This window comes from Mytilus galloprovincialis, chromosome 6 (assembly GCF_965363235.1).
Source record: "Mytilus galloprovincialis chromosome 6, xbMytGall1.hap1.1, whole genome shotgun sequence".
NCBI lineage: Eukaryota > Metazoa > Mollusca > Bivalvia > Mytilida > Mytilidae > Mytilus > Mytilus galloprovincialis.
In genome coordinates, this window is record NC_134843.1 from 69,034,680 (window position 1) to 69,060,253 (window position 25,574).

The 25,574-nt window shown below is 34.7% G+C and overlaps 1 long non-coding RNA gene across 1 annotated transcript; it reads right to left on the reverse strand.

Moving 5' to 3' along the window:
* Nucleotides 1-22,835: 22,835 nt before the first annotated feature.
* Nucleotides 22,836-24,770, reverse strand: LOC143080180 (uncharacterized). Its single transcript, XR_012979646.1, has 2 exons — nucleotides 24,638-24,770; nucleotides 22,836-24,484 (listed from the first exon to the last, which is right to left on the reverse strand). It is a non-coding gene; the product is annotated as an uncharacterized LOC143080180 (long non-coding RNA).
* Between the last annotated feature and the right edge of the window lie 804 nt (nucleotides 24,771-25,574).

Genomic DNA, 25,574 nt, shown 5'->3' on the forward strand with positions numbered 1-25,574 from the left:
AACGTTCCAAATCTGTAAGAATTAAAAATAAAACGAGGATTGGATAGTATGATGTTTATCTTTTTATAAAATTGAGATTAAGTTTCAATTAATCAAATGTTGTCTATGAATAATAAAACTGTAATATAAATTGAAAAAAAAACATCCGCTTTTAAATTGCATTTGTAAATAAATTTAAAGTTCAGGCACATGAATAAAATGTATTATAACATTGGTAATGTGCACATTTTTATATAACAGATACTAGTTAATGAAGTAGACTAATGGGGTGTCACCGTTAGTGATACTAGATTTTATAACAAAGTCATAGATCATAGCTAATGATTAATCGACTATAATTCTAGTTAGTTAGTTTGTGAGAAACATTGTGTGATGAATTCTTAACGCTCGGTAAAGTGTTACATGTCTGTCTGGCAAGTATAATTATTATCTCCTTGACCAGATGTTTAAATCCATAGCTCAATGTGAAGTTTCAGAAGTTAGGTCGTCTTCTAAGATACTATAAACAATAGGTCTGAATTTGGTTCATTGAACTAGCGTAAGGTTTACAAGTATTCTGGCATGGTTTTATCTGTATCTGATCTCGAACCAAAAACAGGGGGTGATCTCAAGTTCTTCAGAAGGTTAAGCAGATCCTTCTCCCCATATGTCAACCGTCGTGTTTCTCATGTTAGTACAAATCCGTTAACACAGAAGTGCTGACTACTGGGCTGGTGATACTCTCGGGGAAATAATCTCCACCAGCAGTGGCATCGACCCAGTAATTGTAAATGAACTCATCATAGATACCAGGATTGCAATTTCGTATATACATGTACGCCAGACGCGCGTTTCGTCTACAAAGACTCATCAGTGACACTCGAATAAAAAAAAATGTTAAAAAGGCCAAATAAAGTACGAAGTTCAAGAGCACTGAGGACCAAATGTTCCTAAAAGTCTTTCAAATACAGCTAAGGTAATCTATTCCTGAGGAAGAAAAGCTTTAGTATTTCAAAAATTCTAAATTGTGTTAACAGGTAATTTATAATTATCACATATCAATGATAACTCATGTCAACACAGAAATGCTGAATACTGGGCTGGTAATAATACCCTCGGGGAAATAAATCTCCACTAGCAGTCGCATCGACCCAGTGGTTGTAAATAAACTCATCATAGATACCATGATTGAAATTTCGTATATACGCCAAACGCGCGTTTCTTCTACAAAGACTCATCAGTGACATTCGAATAAAAAATATTAAAAAGACCAAATAAAGTACAAAGTTGAAGAGCATTGAGAACCAAATGTTTTACCAAATACAGTTAAGGTAATCTTTTCCTGAGGTAGAAAAGCTTTATAGTTTAGTCTTAGTTGCATGATTTTTTTATTAGCTGTTAGTGGCTTTGAACTAGCTGTCAGATAACTGCGAGTACTCTCAGATCTGTTCATTGTGTCTTTTGGTGTCGGGATGTATAAGTACCGGGCCACGTCCACTTGTATTTTTGTCCATCTGATGAGTTAAGCCTTTTTCAACTGATTTTTATAGTTCATTCTTATGTTGTACTGTTATACCACTGTCCCAGGTTAGGGGGAGGGTTGGGATCCCGCTAACATGTGTAACCCCGCCACATTATTTATGTATGTGCCTGTCCCAAGTTAGGAGCCTGTAATTCAGTGGTTGTCGTTTGTTTACGTGTTACATATTTGTATTTTTTCGTTCATTTTTTTACATAAATAAGGACATTAGTTTTCTCGTTTGAATTGTTTTACATTGTCTTATCGGGGCCTTTTATAGCTGACTATGCGGTATGGGCTTTGCTCATTGTTGAAGGCCGTACGGTGACCTATAGTTGTTAATGTCTGTGTCATTTTGGTCTTTTGTGGATAGTTGTCTCATTGGCAATCATACCACATTTTCTTTTTTTTATATTAGTATTTAAGACAATGGCTTAAAATTCCATTATATTGACAGCGATGTGAGAACAAAACAGAACAATTAATGTGAAAATATCAAAAATAGCGGTACACATTTAATGTGAATACACTGTCTATGATTTGATTAAATTTCATGGACATTGAACGTCACGTTTATATCTACCTATTGACTAATTGTCTGCATAATATTAGAAAAATTGAGTGATCAGGGGCTCTCACCATTGCCCTATGTCCTTTGTCCTAACATTTTGATAATTTTTAGCTGAAAAGTGACAATATAAGCCCTCCATAGATATCGAATATGACATTATTCTGGAAAATTCGTCTAATAGAACCTTTATATCTACACTGTCTATGATGTAATTAAATTTCATGGACATTGCAATACCAACCTCATTTAAGCGATCTCAGGTAGGTTTTCACTATATATTTTGAATATCCAACTGGCACTTTGGGCCCTCCGTAAACACGAAATACAGGAAGTGTTCCCAAATTCCTTTTAGTCACGTTTAATTTATATCTACCAATTGACTAAATGTCTGCATAATATCAGAAAGGTTGCCTCCATAGATATCGCATATGACATTATTCTGGGAAATCCTTCTTGATATTTGAAGGTTTACTATAACCATAAATTATCCTAATTCACATTCTGACCAGTCTCAGCTTATACTCCTTAATACTGTACTATCTTGTAAACCTTCGACAAAATGGAGACAAAGGTACTTTAATCTGTTAAATAAAACCAAACTAAATTGTATGATATAAAAATAAGCAGATGTGGTAAGATGGTTAATGAAACAACTCTTCAACACAAACCAAGTGACATAGAAGAACTATAGCAAACTGAACGATATTAGTTTGTGAGTAAGTTTAACGATTGTCACCTGTTTGTCAACAATCGACAAAAATTCAACAAAAAAGCATGGAAATTGAGCGCATGTTTAACATGTAAATTCAGGGTTGAGTTCAATATCGTAGCAGCTACGTAGCGGCTACGTACAAAATGTAGCTGCTATCGATATCTATGTCGCATTTAGTGTATAGCTACACGTTCAATAGTCAAAATCTACGTAGCACTACGTAGCAGTTACGATATTGAACTCGGCCCAGATAATAATCTATTTTAAGGACATCCATGCGTATTGTGATCACCGGATTTTTACGAGATGGGTCACACTGAGGTCACTTTGCATACGGAAAATATGTCGGGGGAATTGCTTCCTGGAGAATTGCTTCCTGGAAGGAAGGAAGCAATTCAAATAAAGTGAACTTCTTTTAAATATGAATAAATTAAAGAATTTTCTTCAGAAAAAAAGTATGTGTACATAAGTTTTATAATGAAAACTATCCATTGAGTTATAAAAAAAACATATGCATTATTTTTTTTTTTATTTGAGGTTTCTTATGACTTTAAGATTTACCTTCGCCAGGAAAGATTATGAAATATCAGTAGGTCCAGAAAACCTAAAGAGTTATGTCTCTTTTGCTAACAAATAATTTCAGAAAAGTTACATTTGATTTGAATGCTTTTTAAATCCAATTGATTTCAATCGGTAACTATCGGTCGAAATGGTTCATAACTCTACAAACATATGTACCACCAGTGGCGGCGAAAAATATTAACTTCAATGACAAAGTCTTTCACATGCTACTTCGATGTTCAAACAAAGGAACTTACTCCTATAGCTACTATTTGTGTACATGTGGATACTTCAAAATCATTACTTGACTAACCGTTGATCGCCGTTGACAATCGCTTACAATATTGATTGGTGATTATTTTACGTCCAGTGGCTAGTATTTCATGTATATTTATGTGTTTATAGCAAGAACATGTGCGTATCATACAAAAGCTTCTTTAAATGTTGTCACAAAGGGTGAAATATGGTTATAAACATGATTATTCCTTCGTCTTCGTCCAATCGCCAGAAAATTGTTTGCAAAAGTAAGGTGTCAGTTTAGTTGTGCTGGATGTATAGATTCGCAGCCATGTCCAGTCAGAATGGGGACCACCTATTTTTTGTATCAATTGTTAATATTTCTGGTCATGCGCAAGCATAGAAGATTTTGCATTGGACGTAAGGTAAACAACAATAAATGCATCTACTGACCTCTAAAATTGTTAAATAGATGTTGGAATAAATCGTGGAAAAAGCGTTGTTCTCTCTTTACACGAGGCTTTAACCTCCCTATCCAGACCGGATGTTGATGTGTATTCATACATGAAAAACTCTTTAACAAGGGTTTTACTGGTTGTGGGGCTTACTCAAAAATAATATAGCTTGTCACAATTAACATGGAACAGTCCCTTGCTATTAATCCTACTTACAATGTGTTTATAAATATATTACATCTTCTGACATCGGACTCGGACTTTTCTTGAACTGAATTTTGATGTGCGTATTGTTATGCGTTTACTTTTTTACATTGGCTAGAGGTAAAGGGGGATGGTTGAGATCTCATAAACATGTTTAACCCCGCCGCAATTTTGTGCCTGTCCCAAGTCAAGAGCCTCTGGCCTTTGTTAGTCTTGTGGGATTTTTAATTTTAGTTTCTTGTGTATAATTTGGAATTTAGTATGACGTCCATTATCACTGAACTAGTATACATATTTTTAAGGGGCCAGCTGAAGGACGCCTCCGGGTGCGGGAGTTTCTCGCTAATTGAAGACCCATGAGTGGCCTTCGGTTGTTGTCTGCTCTATGGTCGGGTTGTTGTCGCGTTGACACATTCCCCATTTCCTTTCTCAATTTTAGTACTTAACTTGTTTCATTGTTTTCATCTTTTATACTACCAAGACCAATTAATAAGCGATATACTGGAATCAACTATTTGCAGGATCGAGTACTATAAATGATACGAATTTTTTCCGTCTGCTTTCCAGTCGAACATTACAACTTTATGTTTAGCATTGACAATAAATAAGTCATCGTGGACCCGATATTGTCTTAATATGTCAAATAACGTTAACAGTTCCATTGAAGACGGTGAACTTTGTTGTCACTCATTCCGTTCTTTTTTAAAAGACATTTCATCACAGCATTTCAATAAACCGGGCTGTTTGTGTTGTCCCTATGCTTTATTGAAAGTATAGCAAAGAATATCACAAGAAAATGGAGTTGCAAAGAGATAGTTCAGACACATTAAAACCACATTCTCTGTATATAATTGAACTCGAAGTAACGGTGCTGTCAGTCATTTAAAGATTTTTTTCGTTTGCAACCTCCATATACATTTTAATATTTAAACTGAACTGCAACATCAAATAAGAATAAATGGGTAAATCTACTAAAGGCACCTAGTTGCATAACACTTATGCGCTTAATTAATCAGAATCTGATCCAAGTGAGAATAGACAACTAAGATTTGTACACACGGTATTTCACATACTTTTAAATGTCTGTTATGATGATTGAATTGCAAGATTTCATCTTCATATCCAATGAATGATTTATTATCAAGCGTCATTTTTATATGTACTTTTCCAGTCAGAGACTACGTTTTAGTTTGAGCGAAGTGTTTAATTCAAAACTTTTGTCAATCTGCAAATTGTGCAGTGACAGACTGAGTATCAATTTGCGTCTCAGCCTACATTAACCAATTGTAATTGGGATCTTGGTCTTTCCGGTAGCTAAATTTTAATATAGGCAAAACAAAGTTCTTACTTATTTCATATCAATAGATAGCCAATTCTTGAAAATATCATGATAAAGTGCAAGGTAAAAAAACAACACAAGTCTTTTAAATTAAGAGAAAAGTTAAAAGGTTAATACAAGAGATAACCAAGGTGTAGACTGGGATAAGAATAATTTAGTGTCACGTGGCTTTAGTGGTTTTCTTTGTAAACACTACATGTACCTTCACATTTTTGATATTCAGACAAGTACATCAGATAAATAAACTACAAGGTACACGAGGTTACAGATTTGATCTAAGACAAGACAGCAATTCAACACCAACTACAACAACTGGATTATTAGCAAATGATAGCAAAATAAATTAATAGATATACACTTCTTTTTAAATTCGCAATGATCATGGACAAAATTGAAAAGATCTCCAACAATATTTCTATTATTTTGAAAAAGAAAAAAAAATCAATATTTTAACATATACCTACTTTAAGTTTTCTCTTCATCAGAGTGAGAAAAAAATCAGATTTGTTTAGCAAAAACTATGGGTTAGTGATCCAACTCCTTTGTTCCAATATCCTACCCGGTTTGACTTTCTGTTTAGCAATATGTATTGAAGATTTAATATCTACTGTCTGTTGTTATAAAGATAATGCCGGTCTATTGAAGGGCTAACACAAATAAAATGATGAATGTACAGTTTTCCCCTTTTCAGTCTAACTCCTAATCCCAACGTTTTACCGAAAACGTAATACAATGCAATTAGTCCATACTCATGATACTTTCTTTAAAACAAGCTCCATTGACTTCAGATTTTCAATTAATACAGCAAAATAAAAAAATGATAACATTTGAAGAACAAGACTCACATTGAGAAACATTATTATTTAAGACTGAATTTAGGGGTACATGTAATGTTTTGAAGTTCTTTAGAAGACCACGTATTTAGAGCCCGACAACTATTCGCTGGATCTGTGATCTGGTATCTGAACCCAATTTAGTAAAGCTGAGACCCACAAAAAATGTTCAAAGATCATGTAGCCAAAGTCCAGTCTCTTTTCGATAAATGTTTTCTGCATTGTATCCATCTGATGAATTTAGTCTTTTTCAACTGATTCTGGTACTAGTAGTTTGTTCTTATATTGTACACCATTACACCACTGTCTCAAGTTAGGGGGGAAATACCAGCAAACTAGATTATCCCCGTCACATTGCAGAATTCTGTAATTGAGTAGTTGTCATATTTTTTTAATGTTACTAATGTCTTTTATTCGTTTATTGTTTTTCATAGTTGAAATTTGTGATGTGCTGTTGCGCCTATGTCTAAGGTTCAGTGAGTGGTTTGCTACTTTAAACGACTTTATCCACCCATAGTCTATGTAGTATATTATGTTTATTTGGTTTTGTGGTAGTTAGTCATTAGTAATAGACATTGTAATAGTTTCCTTCCCTTTTCTTTGTAGACTCCTGTAATCATGAATGATGGTTTGGATTGAAGTTGATCAATAAATCATGGATCTACTTGATAACTCTTTTTAGCTCACCTTAACCTTGTTTTTGGTTTTTATCTTGAATATTATTATAAATAGAGATAAACTGTAAACAGCAATAATGTTCAGCATAGTAAGATTTACAAATAAGTCAACATGACCAAAATGGTCAGTTGACCCCTTTAGGAGTTATTGCCCTTTATAGTCAATTTTTAACCATTTTTCGTAAATCTTTGTAATCTTTTACAAATATCTTCTCATCTGAAACTACTTGGCCAAATTAATCCAAACTTGGCCACAATCATCATTAAGGTAGCTAGTTTGAAAAATGTGTGGCGTGACCCTGCCAACCAACCAAGATGGCCGCCATGGCTAAAAATAGAACATAGGGGTAAAATTAGGAGATAACTGTATTGTATTTTAAGCTTGGCCTTCGTAAAACGTAGATTTTACTGTCGCAAATTGAGTTTACCTAGCGACGCGGAGCGGAGATAGGTAAACGGATATTTGCGACAGTAAAATCAAGTTTTACGAAGGCTAAGCTTAAAATACAATACAGTTATCTCCATTCTAATGCCACTTATTAAATCAAATTTCATTTAATAAATATTTTGGCTTAAAAATGTCATAAATGAAAAAGTCCGCGAAACTGTTGCATAGTCTTTAGCATCTAAACAATGTGACGTCATATGTATACTCTGGATGTCGAACATGAATACTAAACGTATTTTACTTTTCGTACGCTTCAGAATGGTTTCAATATAGACAAAAAGAAGATTCTGAGGCTCAAAATGTGACAATCTTGTTTATTTTTTGAGAAATTACATACCCCAAAAAAAAATCGGAATTCAAAATGGTGACTTTCTTAGTTACGGACTGTTAGAACGTGGAATCTAACCCCTCAAAAGATTTGTCAACGTCCAATGAAAATTATCGTTACAAACTAATTGCATTAGAATGTAGATTTTGGCTTATAACTCTAAAACCAAAGCATTTAGAGCAAATCTGACACGTGGTAAAATAATCTATTAGGTCAAGATCTATCTGCCCTGAAATTTTCAGACGAATCGGACAACCCGTTATTGGGTTGCTGCCCCTGAATTGTTAATTTTAAGGAAATTTTGCAGTTTTTGCTTATCTTGAATATTATTATAGATAGAGATAAACTGTAAACAGCAATAATGTTCAGGAAAGTAAGATATACAAATAAGTCAACATGACTAAAATGGTCAGTTGACCCATTAAGGAGTTATTGCTCTTTATAGTCAATTTTTTACAATTTTCGTAAATTTAGAGCCTTTTCAGACATTTCTTGGGTTGTAGAACAGAAAAAAGACGAAGATATAGCGAGGGCACTTGAGTTAAAAAGAGCAGGACATAAACCTACGAAGAGAGAAATTGGTAAGCAACCTTTAGGTACACGCAAGTTACTTTACGACTGGGATAAACTAGTCATTAAGAAAGAAGTTCTCTATAGGGTAAGTAAACTTAACGATGAGACTATATATCAGCTTATTTTACCAGCTGCTTACAGGGATATTGCTTTGAGAGGTTTACATGACGATGCTGGTCACCAAGGTAGAGACCGTACTCTATTATATCTTGTCAACTCCAGATTTTATTGGCCTGGAATGAATAAAGACGTAGAAGGTAAGGTGGCGAATTGTCCAAACTGTATACTAAGGAAAACAAAGAGTAATAGATTTGCTGAACTAGCGAGTATAGAGACCAGTCAACCATTGGAGATGATTTGCATAGATTTTCTCTGCTTAGAACAATCTAAGGGTGGTTATGAAAATATACTGGTGATAACTGATCACTTTACAAGGTATGCTCAGGCAATTCCTACACGGAATCAGACGGCACAGACTACGGCTAGATGCCTGTGGGAGTTCTTTATTCAACATTATTCCTTTCCCGCACGTATACATAGCGACCAAGGCAGAAACTTCGAGTCCAGAGTCATTTGTGAGCTTTGTAAAATTGCCGGTATAAAGAAATCAAGGACAACTCCAGCTCACCCAAGTGGAAACGGTCAGTGCGAAAGGTTTAACTCCACACTTTTAAGCATGCTTGGAACCTTGAACGACGAACAGAAGTCAGATTGGAAGAGTTACGTCCCACCTTTAGTGCATGCCTATAATGCTACAAAGCACGAGAGTACTGGGTACAGCCCTCATTTTTTAATGTTTGGGTGGCATCCTCGTCTCCCGATCGACGCTTTTCTAGGTGTTGATAGAGACGTATCTCAAGGTAAGAGTCATGAATCGTATGCTAGTCAGTTAGAAAAGAGATTGCAGTATGCTTACAAGACAGCGGCAAAAGTTGCAGAGAAAGCTAGTAGGAGACATAAAACCAGGTATGATTTAAAGGTGAGAAATTCAGTTTTGAAGAAGGGAGACAGAGTTCTTCTCAAGAACATACATATTAAAGGTAGACAAAAGCTTGCAAACCGTTGGAACAGAGAACCCTTCATTGTAGTATCTAAACCAGATACAAATATCCCCGTTTATGTGATAAAACCCGAGTATGGTAAAGGTAAGACGAAAACAAAGACAGTACATAGGAATCTACTGTTACCTATTTATTCTTTACCAACCGAAGAATTGGTACCTCATAATAAGAAAGAAAGAAACAGTAAGTGCACACGTGAAACCAATAGAGTCGACGATGAGATACAGATTGTAGAATCTGTAAAAGATACTGAAGATACAGGAAGTGTTCATGACTCTTCGGATGAGTCCGATTCTGATTCTGATTATGCTCTAATGCCTTTTGATCAACCAGGTCGGTACAAGGCCATTACAAGTAGTTCTCTAAATCCTTCGGCTGAGGAGTTTAGTCCACTGAGTTCAATAGTTTCGGGATCCCAAGGGAATCAAACTCAAAGCTCAGATATGCTAAATTTGAGTAATGGTACAGGTAATGCTAGTTCGACATCTGAAAAACATTCGGGTCTCTCTAGTAGACATATTGATGAGACACTTAATACTAGTAGTAGATTAACGCAGGAGCAATCCTCATTAACTACTCAGAATTCAGATATTTCCAACGAGGTAAGAAGCGTTCCAGAAAGAACACATGTATCTGTGGAACAGTTCAACGAACCGGTTTTACGTCGCACGTCTAGACAGTCTAGGATGCCAGATCGCTATGGTGATTATGTGTATTTTTAGGGAAAATACTTATTTTATTTATTTTTTTTTTGTTTTTACATGTCTATATATTACTGTTTTCTTTGAATTTTCTGACTCGATATTCTTGATATGCACAGAGAGACGGTGGCCACCTGAACATATTGAGAGGTCGAACGGAAAGTTTAAAATATATATAATGTTAGTATATAGAAGTTTTGTTTTACATTACAGGTATGTATAGTAGTTCTTATATTTTTGCGTCAAGTCGTGGTAGTAGCATGAGTCAGGTAGATTGTAAGCAGGTTAACATTATCCCTGGTGGTACTTATGATAGGTTGTGTAGTTTGGCTGAAAAGCGACTTCATAATGTCGTTCATCCTAAGATAGTATATTTTGTTGCCGGGATTCCAGATATATGTTCTTTGGTGCGTATCAAGAACGAGAAATATGAAGAATCATATCTTTATTTAGAGAATGATCACGTTGCACTTATAAAAGAAACTATGTCAGATGTTGAGAAACGTATGAAAAATATAGGATGTAAAGTTGTTTTCGCAACTATAACAACAATGAGTTTCCAGAAATGGAATACCCATAGGAGATCAGTTGGAAAAACTGTCCGCCTAAAATATGAGTCTGATTACGAGAGAATGCAGGAGAGATTGAATTCAATTTTATATGCAGTAAATACATATATTGTACAAAGGAATTTAGGAAATGGTGTTGTAACCCCCTTTTTACACGCTTTTGTTCATAAAAGGTGTAAAAGTAAAATTCGTTATATTTATTCTATGTTAGTTGATGGAGTACATCCTACTCAGGCATTGAGTGCCTCATGGGCACGTCATATGGGAGCCACGATTGATAAAAATGAGCGAAATTTATGAATATTTTGTTTGTTGAATTGCCGACATATATGCTACGATAATTCAGGGATGAATTTTTTTTTTTTGGTGGGGGAATATGTCACCGTCGTATTTATGTGTATATTAAATGGTTATTCATCAGTTCATTTCATTCATTCATTCATTCATTCCATTGTCTGTTTCATCATACTCATTATGACGATTGACTGAGACTGACGACATTTCTAATATACGTCACTGCACAATTTCATATACACGTCACTTCACACCTGAACGATTTAAATAAAATAAAATATTATTGCACGAGTGCGGGAAAATATGTGTACGCCTTATTTTTATATAGAGATTTAGGAATTCATTAAATGAATAGCAGCCTTTCAAAGCTGACGCTTCAAAGCTAAAGCAATATTTACAGGTTAGTTAATTTTGTTATTTGGAAAATATTATTAGGTTCTCGATAGAGTTTCATTCATTAAAAGTTAAATGGAAATATTATGATAGTTTTATCATAATCTGCAATACGGCTTTTCCGTACTTTTTACATAGTTTTATGGTAAAGTTCAAATTACTGAATTACAGCTAGAAATTGTTTTATTGGCGATATTAATTCATGGCGTAAGTGCATTGTCGAATTCATTAGTCCGTCAGTCCTTGTTTCATTGTAGTTTGTGGTTTTATATTTAGAGTATGAATGATGTAATTGTTTCCGAATTTGTTGAAAGATTTGTACATGTTGAAATAAATGTATATTTACAGTAATAAAAGTGGTACTAAAGTCACTGTCTGGTATAAGCCATATGTTAATTTGGTATATGTCAAGTTCACTGTGACATTATAGATAGAGATAAACTGTAAACAGCAATAATGTTCAGGAAAGTAAGATATACAAATAAGTCAACATGACTAAAATGGTCAGTTGACCCATTAAGGAGTTATTGCTCTTTATAGTCAATTTTTTACAATTTTCGTAAATTTTTGTAAATTTTTAGAATATATTTTCCACTGTAATTACTGGTCCAAGTTCGTTATAGATAGAGATAATTGTAGCAAGAAGAATGTCCAAGTAAGATCTACAAACACATCATGATCACCAAAACACAATTTTGTCATGAATTTATATGTGTCCATTGTTTAATATGCACATAGACTAAGGTGAGCGACACAGGCTCTTGAGAACCTCTAGTTAATGATTATTAACTACACTACAGTTTTCTCAATTTAAATCATCATGCATAAATACCTCAGACCTGAACGATTGGATGCCAATCTTGATTCACCTACAGCAGCAAGAGATGGTTTCACTGGAAACGAACTTTTACAAACTTTTTAACCTCTGTGGGAGAAGAAGCTCCAGACAAACTAATAATGCTGATCAATTTTGTTTCGCCACGTGTATATGCGTATATTGGTGAATGTGAAACTTGCGATACTGATATAACACTGTTTAATAGAAACTGTGTATGTTCGACCAAAAAACGAGGTTTTGGCTAGGCACTTGTTGATAACACGCAGACAAGAGACAGGTATTAAAGACACTTGACAAAGGATTGTGATTTTCAACCAGTAACGGCCGATAAATATAAGGAAGAATACACAAGGGACGCTTTTATAAATGGACTTTGCTCACAAATTGTCCGACAGCTTATGTTGGAAAATAAAACTCTTGACCTTTTAAAGACAATGTTTGATCAGTCGCGAACATAAGATCTAGCTCAACGCAGTAATGAAGGTTATGTTCAGCCATATTCTGTGACAGCCGCGATTGGACAAAAACCAGATGAAAGTGTTCCAGATAGCACAACAAAACTAAAATCAGTTACTGAAGAAGACAAGATGACAGCAGCTGCCTCACAACGACCCGGAAGTAAACAAAAGTGCTTCTTTTGTGGGAATAATGCTCACGCGAGACGTTTTTGACCTTCCACAGGATGCCTCTTGTCATAACTGTAGTAAGAAAGTACAATTTTCGAAAGTGTGTTAATCTAATACAACAAGTACTGGGACATCTGCCTCTTGTACTCCCATATTAGCAACCGTGACTGATGCATCTCCGCAAGTTTAAGGAAAGCGGTAATACATGTGCGTATGAATGAACGTCCGTGCAAAGCCATGATAGACACAGGTAGTTCTGAAAGTTTCATTGATAGACAATTTGCAAAATTAATGTCAGTAAATATAAATGACGCTACCGGAAGTGTATCGATGGCATTCAGTGCTCTCAGTAGACCTAGTAGGAATTTGCCATGTGAACTTTAACATTGATGGACATTTCTATCCGAATATGCAGTTGTCTGTCCTCAATAAACTCTATTGTGACATTATTTTTGGACAGGACTTCATGAAAAGACACGATCGTATAAAAATAAGTTTCGGTGGAGGCAGACCAGCCGTAGAAATTAATGACTCAAATACAGTTTGTAGTTTGGCTGCTCCAAGTGTTGTTCCCCGTGGAATTGTTTGCCAACTTGACAAGTGAATGCCGACCTATTGCTACAAAATCAATGAAGTACAGTGCAGTCGATAGAGAATTCATAGAAAAGGAGACAACAAGATTAGTTACCGAAGGTATAATTGAGCCTAGTATGTCACCATGGAGAGCTCAAGTTTTAGTAACTTCAAATGAAAGGCACAAGAAAAGACTAGTAATCGAGTATTCTCAAACTATAAACAGATTTACTGAACTTGATGCTTATCCGTTTCCTAACATTAATCAAATGGTCTCAGATATGGTCAAATACCATGAAATACAAGGTATACAGTAAGCTTGATTTACGTAGTGCCTATCACCAGATTCCGTTACGTGAACACGAAAAGAAGTATACAGCTTTTGAAGCCAATGGCAGTTTGTATCAATTTCGGCGAGTCCCCTTTGGCGTTACGAACGGAGTTGCCTGTTTTCAAAGGGTAATTGACCGTCTAGTGGCCGAAATAAAATTAGAAGCATTCTTTGTGTATATCGATAATATCACAATATGTGGAATGGACCAAAACGAACATGACGAAAACTTACGTAGATTTCGTGATGTTGCCGATAAACATCAGCTAACATTTAATAAGGACAAATGTGTGTATTATGTCGCCATCAGTCAAGGTGTTTTACGACCTGACCCTGATCGAATGAAGTCGCTAAGGAAACTCCCTGTTCCCCACAGTCCTAAATCGGTGAAAAGAGCCATGGGAATGTTTTCGTATTATAGTCAAAGGATACCAAGATTCTCAGACAAAATCAACCCCTAAGCTAACGCTACTTCTTTCCGTTAGACTCTATTGCAGTGAAAGCATTCGATGATTTAAAATCCGATCTTGAAAACGCAAGCATCAGTGCAATGGATGAAGCTATTCCTTTTGTCATAGAAACCGATGCGTTGGATTCTGCAGTAGCCGGAAGTCTCAATCAGGGTGGAAGGCCTGTTGATTTCTTTTCTAGAACTTTAAATGCTCATGAATTAGGACACTCATCTGTAGAAAAGGAAGCATGTGTCATTATAGATGCTGTTCGCTAGTGGAGACACTTACTTAGTGGGAAACATTTCACTCTTGTCACTGATCAGGAAGCAGTTTCTTGTGTTTGATTCAAAGAAGCACGGTAAAGTGAAAAATGACAAAATAATTCGATGGAGAACTGAATTGAGCTGTTACAACTATGATATAAAATATCGTCCTGGACAAGAAAATGCATCAGCCGATTTTTTTTCTCGAGCTTACTCCTCATCCATCAACTCCGATTCTCTGTATGAACTACCTAGTGCACTTTGCCATCCGGACATCAATCGACTTCTTCACTTCGTCCGTTCAAAGAACTTACATTTCTCAGTTGATGACGTCAAGAGAACAATCAAGCAGTGTGAGATTTGTGCAAAAGTAAAACCTCAGTATGCTAAACCGAATGCATCACCTCTTGTGAAAGCTACACAACCATTTGAACGCTTAAGCATTGATTTTAAACGACCACTGCCGTCTGTTAGTACAAAGAAGTATATTCTTGCAGTTGTTGACGAATACTCAAGATTCCCGTTTGCCTTTCCTTGTTCCGATATGACAAGCGAAACAGTTATTCAGTGTGTACGACAGTTATTTGATCTTTTTGGTATGCCTCGGACCGTGGTCAATCTTTCATGAGTGCCGAACTCAAAACTTTGCTATAATCGTATGGCGTAGCTACTAGTAGGACAACGCCATACAGCCCCGAGAGCAATGAGCAATGTAAACGCTATAACGGTATCATCTGGAAAGCCGTGACTCTAGCATTAGAATTTTTGGGACTTAAAGAGACGCAATGGGAGAGTTTATTGCCAGATGCACTGCACTCTGTTCGAAGTTTGCTATGTACATCAATAAACTGTACTCCACATGAAAGGTTTTTTCATCTTTACAAGAAGATCATCATCTGGCCAATCTATTCCATCGTGGTTAGCCAATCCTGGACCAATTTTAATGAAAAAGCATGTGCGTGGGACTAAGTATGACCCTCTCGTCGAGGAAGTAGATCTTTTGGAAGCTAATCCAACTTATACTCATGTTAGATTGCCTGATGGACGCGAAACTACTGTATCAGTCCGACATCTAGTGCCAAGAGGACAATCAATAAGCAATGACAATCATTCAGTTTTGAACTATAGAACTATGGAAATTGCCGAAAACGATGTTGAAAATACACAAGAAGGTACCAACAACACGGACAACACTATGGAAACATCTCTCGTTATTAGACGTTCTACACGTGAAATTAAGAAACCATGTAGATTTGGATTTGACGATTAACTGAAATTTAAATTGAACTATGTTGTTGACTTTTCGAGGGGGTGAATGTAGTATATTATGTTTATTTGGTTTTGTGGTAGTTAGTCATTAGTAATAGACATTGTAATAGTTTCTTTCCCTTTTCTTTGTAGGCTCATGTAATCATGATTGATGGTTTGGATTTAAGTTGATAAATAAATCATGTATCTACTTGAAAACTCTTTTTAATCAAATATTTTATTGTCGTATAAACTTTACAGTTTGTGACGAACATGTATTAACACAATGAACACAATAAACATATATACATACATATCAAACATACACAATAAAAACATTATTAAATAATAACTACACTACATTCTATATAAACTCATCATAGATACCAGGACTAAATTTTGTATATATACGTCAGACGCACGTTTCGTCTACAAAAGACTCATCAGTGACGCTCGAATCCAAAAAAGTTAAAAAGTCCAAATAAAGTACGAAGTTGAAGAGCATTGAGGACCAAAATCTAAAAATTTGGCCAAATCAATCTAAGGTAAGCTATGTCTGAGGTAGAAAAGCCTTAATATTTCAAAAATTCTAAATTTTGTAAACAGTTAATTTATAAATATAACCATATCAATGATAATTCATGTCAGCACAAAAGTGTTGACTACTGGGCTGGTGATGCCCTCGGGGAAATAAATCTCCACAAGCAGTGGCATCGACCCAGTGGTAGTAAATAAACTCAATATAGATACCAGGACTAAATTTTGTATATACGTCAGACGCGCGTTTATATGTGCCTCAATATCAATTCGATAAAAAAGAACTATTATAGAAGACTAGTATTAGTGGCACGTATTACAAATGACACTTGTAACACAATCCTGTGCAGGGCCGTAACTTGCCTCTTCTAATAGTGAGGCAAAATATATTGGCCGAGCGGAGCGAGGCGAAAAAATTTTGACGATGGGTTTGGGGGCCGCTCAAGGCCCCCAGAAGCTCTGAGAAAAAATACGAAAAATCGTGCATTCTGAAAGTTTCCCGGACTCTTTCTGACATTAAAACGCAATTAATTGTTTGCTATTTTTCGATAATAATCATGTTTACCCTGTTTTACGGTATTATTGATTATTTTATTGTTGCAGACCCTCCAGCAACTTTGACCATTGTCTTTTAGAATTTTTTTCTATGCATTGACTCTGTGCGATTATGTTTCGTTCACGTTTACTCCATATTCCTTTATTTTCTATTAGAGGGTCTGAATTTGACTTAATGCAAGTTAAACCCTTCAATGGAAAAGGTCATATGGCAATTGTTTTTTTTTTTCAGATTATTTGAATCCGGGAAATTGGTGACCTTACTTTAATTTAAACCATGTCAGCTTTTTAGTTTTATCTACCCCCCCCCCCCCCCCCCCCCTTTCCCCAAGCCAGTTTTGTACTCTTTCATGCAGAAACGACAATTTTTTTCTGTGTCTTGTAGCATTGTATATTCTTAAAATATTTTCTCGCACAATATCTGGACATTGGTGGGCATGCAACATTGCAAAACCACACGTTTACGAATGAAAATCATCACTGAGACTATAGTCATAAAGTAGGACAATAAATGAACAAAAGACAAATCCGGGACAGTCACATAGAAGTACAAACAATAAGACCATCAACTCTGAAAACTAAAAGTAAAATAGAAACATGGATCACGAAAAACATGCAGGGGCGACACCAGAGAGTGAAGAGAACTTGCTTCTTGCTAGACACTTTCCGTGAAAACAATTTGATATTAAGACAATCTTTTGTTTAAGTTTTTTTTTATAAATTTCTAACATGAGGCATTTGCCTCATTTGCCTCAATGTAGTTACGGCCCTGCTGTGCTCCTGTCCTTGTTTATGACCATGCATCGAATGTGGTCTGTCATCGACTATTTACCCTTATAATCTTGTAACTTATTTCACCCTGGGATTGGTACGGTTCGTGTTGATAAATCTTAAGCTTTAATTTAACTGACTGTGTAGTGTGCTTTGTTTCTAGTTTTTCTTTCGGTCATGTTGATTTATATCTTTTTTTGACTGTGCTTGAATCGTTCATGTGTATCTCCGCTCCTCCATGTCTTTATCTACGAATAACAGTAGATGTTAGTAAATGAAATCACCTGATTTTGTTAATATTACATATCTTTCGATAGAGTTAAGCCATTTCAGTTTACATTTGAGGTGTGTCTTTTTATGTTGTGATGTTACACTATTTTGTCAGGTCAGGTTGAAGGTTCAACTTTGGCGCATATTTAAACGTTTAAAGCCGCTGCATCTGTATGCACCTGCCTACGTCCAAAACCTGATATTCAGTGGTCGTTTGTTGGTGTGGTCCTAAGGGTTTCACATTTTTTATATAAATTAGACCGTTGGTTTTCCTGTTTGAATGATTTTACACTTAAGTCTAGTCATTTCATAGCTTGCTGTTTGGTGTGAAACACGGCTCCCGAGTTAAATATAAAAAAGAAGATGTGTTATGATTACCAATTAGACAACTGACACAAGAGACCAAAATGACACAGAAATTAACAACTATAGGTCATCGTACGGCCTTCAACAATGAGCAAATCCCATACCTCAAAGTCAGCTATACAAGGCCCCGATATGACAATGTAAAACAATTCAAACGAGAAAACTAACGGCCTTATTTATATTAAAAAATGAACGAAAAACAAATATGTAACACATTTACAAACGACAACCACTGAATTACAGGCTCGTGACTTGGGACAGGCACATACATGAATAATGTGACGGGGTTAAACATTGTAGCGGGATCCCAACCCTTCCCCTAACCTGGGACAGTGTTATAACAGTACAACATAAGAACGAACTTTAAAAATCAGTTGAAAAAGGCTTAACTCATCAGATGGACAAAAATAAAAGTGGACGTGGCCAGGTACTTGTACATCCTGACAACAAAAAGACACTAGGAACAGATCTGAGAGTACTTGCCGTTATCTGACAGCTAGTTCAAAGCCACTAACAACTAATACTGTAAACCAACTTATGTTCGCGGATACTTTATTTCGCGTTTTACCCTTTGTTAACTATTTCGCGACTATTTAATTTTCGCGATTTTCGAATTTCTGGATATAGTTTAATAAGGAAAGATCTAAGTTTTACATATTTGCGACGATTTATATTCGCGTTAATTTTCTACTCGCGAAAGTCGCGAAAATAAATCGCTCGCGAAAATAAGTTGGTTTACAGTAAATAAATTCATGCATCTAAAGCCGTATTTTGATGTATAATGGTTTTACTTTTACAAATTGTGACTTGGATGGAGAGTTGTCTCATTGGCTCTCATACCACATCTTCTATTATCTATGAAAATTTCTCTTTTTTTACACTTAAATGTTTTGGACTACATGCATTTGAATTATTTATGTTATTGATTGTTTAAATTTTGTCTTCGTCTACACATATTTTGAAATTCAGTTACTTTATTTACAGTAAACTCAACCTTGAAGGACAAATAACAAGATTAACAATTTTACATAATCGTATAAAGACATTTTACATTATTATTGTAAAAACAGCTATAAAACTGTCAAATACTCGTCTATTAAAGAAAGGGAAAGAGAAACAATTAACAAAGAACAGGAACAACAAATCAACCAGACTACATAGGTTCATCCTTCAGATTCAGCTCAAGTTATGACAATGTACTTTTTGTCGTTGTAGTGAGTATCAAAACATAAATTACTTACCCAACACTGGTCTTTCATCCTATCCTTCTAAATAAATAATAAAATCAGTAATAGTAATACACGTCAGTCGAATGCAGCACAACCTTCAGTGTGGTAAACATTGCTTCATATATAAATAAGGAAATATGGAGTTTTCATATGAGACACCTATCATCTTGGGACAAAACGGCGTACAAGCCATTAACAATAGGTCACCATATGGCCTTCGACAATACACAACACCCATACTGTATAGTAACCTATAAAAGGTCCCAAAATGACAAAATGGAAAACCAACAGCATGAATTATGCACAAAACCGTAAGCAATCGACACATAAATATAGCACACGCATACTAAAAAGACTAAGATTTAGAATTTTAGCAGTCACCAAAGCTTGTTCAAGGCCAATTACAACTAATAAATAAATCATGTAACATCAATCAGTACACTTCCAACAGATTTAATATTCATAAGCATAACCTTCTGCTATACCACTTAAGTCTATATAACTAAAGTTTCCAAAGAATGTAATACCATACATGTTTCTAAATGTAATGAAATACATATTTAGCTAATTACTAAATTATATATGATTTAATAGTGTTTTTGTATATTTTGTTCAAACAATACATATACAATTTAAGGTTGATTAACAAGTTAATTCTTTGTTAGGTGTTTTATGTTACTTTAAGTTGAGATTTAGTCATATGATATACAGGTTGTGTTGTTTTCTTTCTGTGCCTTTTGTTCATCCTCTGATTGCGATAAAAGGGAGATAATTGAGTTATGACAAAACAATTTTCTCATCCTTGTCGCATGTACATGAAAATGTGCGTATTTCAAGAAGACATCTAATATGGGTATGTGATGAATAATGAATTTTATTGCTTTATGTTATGGACTTATTAAGTTTGGATTGCATATTATTATTTCTTCTTTTTATTCACCCTGCACGAAATATTTCCTGCTTTCACTTTGTAATAATAATGTTATTTATTTTGTTAATTACCTTCCTCCTGTCTTTGACTTTATTTATTTTTCTTTACCTGGTTCACGTTTCTGACATGAATCAAAAGTAGTCATTTCTTTCACTCTTTTAGCAAAGCGTTTCTCAGTTGTTTATTTAAAGTAATTACAAAATAATTGTGATGCTATGGGCAAAAAAAGTAGGAAACGTACAAGGTTTTAAGTACTTAGTTTATATGATGAGCATTATACATGTACGTGGGAAGACTTAGCAAATTAACATAGGTGTGTCTGTCTTAAAAATTCTGGCATTCATTGTCCCATAACTGATCCTAAATTACATTTACCAGTAATTGACTTATCGTTATATTGATGATATTGTTTTGATAAATAATAAAGATTTTACTAATTATACTGACAAAATTTAACCAAAGGAACACACTTTAAATACAACATATACAAACGTTAATAACTGTCCTTTCCTAGATTTTGTTATTTCAGTTTTACAAGGGAAACTCTAATCAAAAGGGTCGATTTTTTTTTTTTCATAACTGTTCATTTTCTTTTTTTTAACGATGATGTACAAATGTACCTTTGGCGCCATTTTACATATCACATATTTATATACCACACGTTTATTTATCACAAATCGTCTAAAGTGTGGGTATTTTTTAAGGGATAGCACATTTAAATTTGATATATTGTTTACCGAGCTCGAAAATTAAGATATAACCCGGATAGACTTATCGATGCCCTAAATTAACTAAAAGGTTACTAATTAGATCTTTATATGGTGTTGTTATTGGTTAAGAGATATAAAAAGATGTGGTATGAGTGCCATTGAGGCAACTCTTCATTCAAGTCAAAATTTGAAAACAGTAAACCATTATAGGTCTTAGTACCATCTTTAACACGGAGCCTACTAGGCTCACCCCGAACAGCAAGCTATAGAGGCCCCATAAATGACTAGTGTGAAACCATTCAAACATAAAAACCAAGGGTCTAATCTATATAAAGATAAACGAGAAGCACTTATGAACCATAACAACAAATAACAACTACTGAACATCAGATTCCAGACTAAGGACAGGTTCAAACAAATGCAGAGAGTTTAAACGTTTTAATGGGTACCAACCTTCACCTTTATCTGAAACAATAGTGTAACATCACACCATAGACACCCTATAATATATATATTAAAACCGCTCAACTCAATCAAAAGCATATTGACAAAAGTGGGCAAACACTGAACGAATTCATTTGATCTATGATACAATGTAAATACATAATCAATAAATAAGAGGTTAATAAATGAAGGCAACAGTAGTATACCGGTGTGAGATGCTAAACAATTTAAAAAAGAACCCAACAATAACCTTGAACAAAAAGCCGCAACACACAGGTAAATGAAAATAATTTTGTTGTAAAGTTTACAGTTGTGTAAATTGAGAATGGAAATATTTTTTACAAAATAAATAAATGTGTTGTTCATAGTACGAAGAAGTGAAAATGTATAATAATACCAAACACTTAGAAACGCTGGTTTAAGACGAGATATAACCCGGAATACGTAAACATTAAATAATTATACATATTAACGTTGTTTTTGTTATCAGTAAATAAAAACCAAACTAGATATTAGTTTTATATACATATGCACTGGAATGGCTTTACACTCTGTTGTTTGTATCTTGGCATTGCAAGGTCGTGTTTTTTCTTGACTTTGAATGACGTCTTTATACTAATTAAAATCCAATGGATGTTGGATGTGTACTGGTTGATATTTTAGTCTTATATGACATATTTTTAGTAGTTGATAGCAAGATGTCAGTAACTGAGAATATTTTCAGAAATAAACTTAGTGTCTTTTTATTTCAAGGATGTATAAGTACCCTGCCATGCCCACTCTGTTTTTGTTAGATGTATTTCTTTGTATTCATTTGGCGAGTTTGTTCTTATGTTGTACTATTCAGGGTAGGGTTTGTGCAAGATTCTGTATGAGCTTGTCAGGAACCTAACATTCAGTGGTTGTTGTTTGTTGCTGTGATAAATATTTGTTTTTTCTTTTATTATCATGTTGCACATAAATCAGGCCGTTTTCAGGTTTGAATTTAGTTTTCATTTGTCATATCATGGCTTGTAATCGCTGACTATGCAATATTTGTTTAACTCATCGGTGACCTATAGATTTTAATTTCGGTGTCATTTGGTCGCGTATGGAGAGTTGTCTCATTAGCAATCATTACACATCTTCTTTTTCTCATTCATTCAAAATGCTTCACTTAAATAAAGATCACTGGAATAAATCCCAAAGAGAGCAAGCAAATCTTAAAACGGAAGTTAAATCAGGTAGTCTGAATAAATACTTATCGAGAACTATATTAAATGAGAAATTATCTAAAACACACAACTAGAAAAAAAATACAGTTGATACAGTTGATACACCTCAAACATGAGGAAACTAAACATGGCATGCATGGGACCCAACAGTATTAGAGGAAGACAAAAGATGTCTGTTGTTCGTTCTGTTGTGTTCCTACGCTTTTAGAATCTGAAGGAGTTCTACTACTTACGGAAATCAAATGTTGTTTTGCAATATAAATTTCCTAAATACGTGTGTAAACAAACAGCTATACGTGTTCAGTGATACTTTTTATTATCAACGTTAAGCAACTGGTTACTTTCAGTCATATCAAAAAGAGTTAGCGAAAAAAGGCATATTCTGTTCTTGTTATCGCGTATCATTCCGAGTAGTCAACTAGTTATATCGATTATTTCCTTTTGTCATGGTTTTTACTCGAAATGTGTTAAACGCTTCCATCTTTGCCAATACTAGTATGCTAAATCAAAAGTGTCGAGCTTATAATACGTCATCGTGAATGTTTGTACTTGCGTATATCGTCACGTGGACAATTATCTAATCACAAAACAGTATAAAAATCTGACATTAAAGTCGAAACGCAAGCCATTGATACACGAGAAGCCACTAAATGCAAGCACGAAGCTGTAGATACAATGATGCTAGTAAACAACGTATTGGTATTTTAGCAAACACATTAACAATTATTGACTTCAAGTTCCAAGATCTTGGTTTTCTGTCCTGACGTTTGTAAACACGTTGTATCTTGTAGATTTTCGATGAATGGATACGTTTTAATGACACTCTGTAAATATGTTTTATAAAGTAATGTATCACATCCACATACCAGTGGATTGTCTCCGATGTCGACAAGTATAGGGACAGGTCTTTGTAGAAGTTGACTTATGATTGGCGGAACTTTCACAAAGAGATTGTTCCTCAAATTCACAAACAGTGGTTTGTGTCTTTTGCTTGCAGTTGTGCTAGAACTAAAGTCTATATAATCCAATTCATTGGCGGATAAATCTAATGTTTCCAAATTTGGAAATGTCACTTCCCAATTTATCATTAAATCTGGAAACGACAATAGACTATTATTAGACATATTAAAAAGTGTAAGTTTTGGATATTCTGAATCTTGTAGAGGAAGAATAAAATATGTCATTCCATCAACACTGTTACTGATATCTATTTTTTCAAGATCTTTATAATTACACATTTTTGTTGATGGCTCCTTATTCGGTAGCAAAACATCTCCAGCGTCCATTATAACGCCTTTTGATTCCAAGCCGGTGATATCTTTGGGCTCCAAAATAAGTTCATAACTGATATTTCGCATTACCAGAGAACTTAAAGTTTGTTGTCCACAATCGAAAGATTTCTTAGAGAAAATGCTAAGCGTATCAAAAACACTACTTTCTATTACACTATTTTGCAATTTCAATTTAACCAGTCGATCAGGAACATCAGACATCGATAAATCGAATTCATGAAAACTATGCACGTGACAACCATCTACCCAAAGTTCGTTTATATTCCTTGATTTCATTGGCCATGGTAATCGTAACTGACCAACATCTCCGCATGTTATATTTAGAATAACAACAGTAGTACCCGAAAGATCAGACACAAGTTTCCGAATGTCTCTGAAATCTAGAAAATTTACTACATGAATATTGCATTGAATAACATTGTCACTGAGACTACAGAATCTATCTAATCCTGGCAAATTTGAAAATACTGAAGCTGATGCTGCATGCATTAAAATCATTAAATATAAATGGCCGAACATATTTACACACTCACATCTAGTTTTTAAAGAAAAGATCCGTCAGCATTTCTGGATTATATACTCTATATATACACTATCCGACTGTGGAACTATTTTTACTTTACTTGAACATAAATAGATTGTAAACATTGTCTACACCAAGTAATAAATGTCTCAAGTAAATTAATTATATATTTGGTATTTCATGTGATGTATGTCTTGTGGTAAAACTGTGACATTAAAACGTCGTGACTACATGTTTGTGTGGCAAATCAGATTCACTGTATTTATATGAAATAAAACAATATTTTTATACTTAAAATTGTGGCAATTAAATATGTTTAAATAGTTGAAATTGTTCGAAATATTATTGTAACGACACGGCCTCAAGAGATGCAGAAGTCACCATATATATATTTAGATGATGCCGGCAAATCAATATAGAAATACGACGATAAGTTACATGTATGATAGCCACTGAGATATCTAATAATAAATAGTATCCTTTAAGACCAAATATTAACAGGTTTGAGTAACAAGTAGATTTGATTATCTTACAGCCTTCACCAAGAGCAAAACGCATACCATATAGTTAGCCATACAAATGCACAGGGATGTCAAATTGTATGGCAATTCAAAAGGTACCTTTCATAGTTTTGAAACCAGTGAATGAGCTTTTTTTGTTGATAGCAACATTTGGGTATACGCTTGCACAACCTCAGGACTCTTTAGATTTATATATCAGCACTTGGGTACGCTTGCACGACCTCAGGACTCTTTAGATTTATATATCAGCACTTGGATACGCTTGCTCAACCTCAGGACTCTTTAGATTTATATATCAGCACTTTAGTACACTTGCTCAACCTCAGGACACTTTAGATTTAGATATCAAACTTGGGTACGCTTGCTCAACCTCAGGACATTTCAGATTTATATATAAACACTTGGGTACGCTTGCTCAACCGCAAG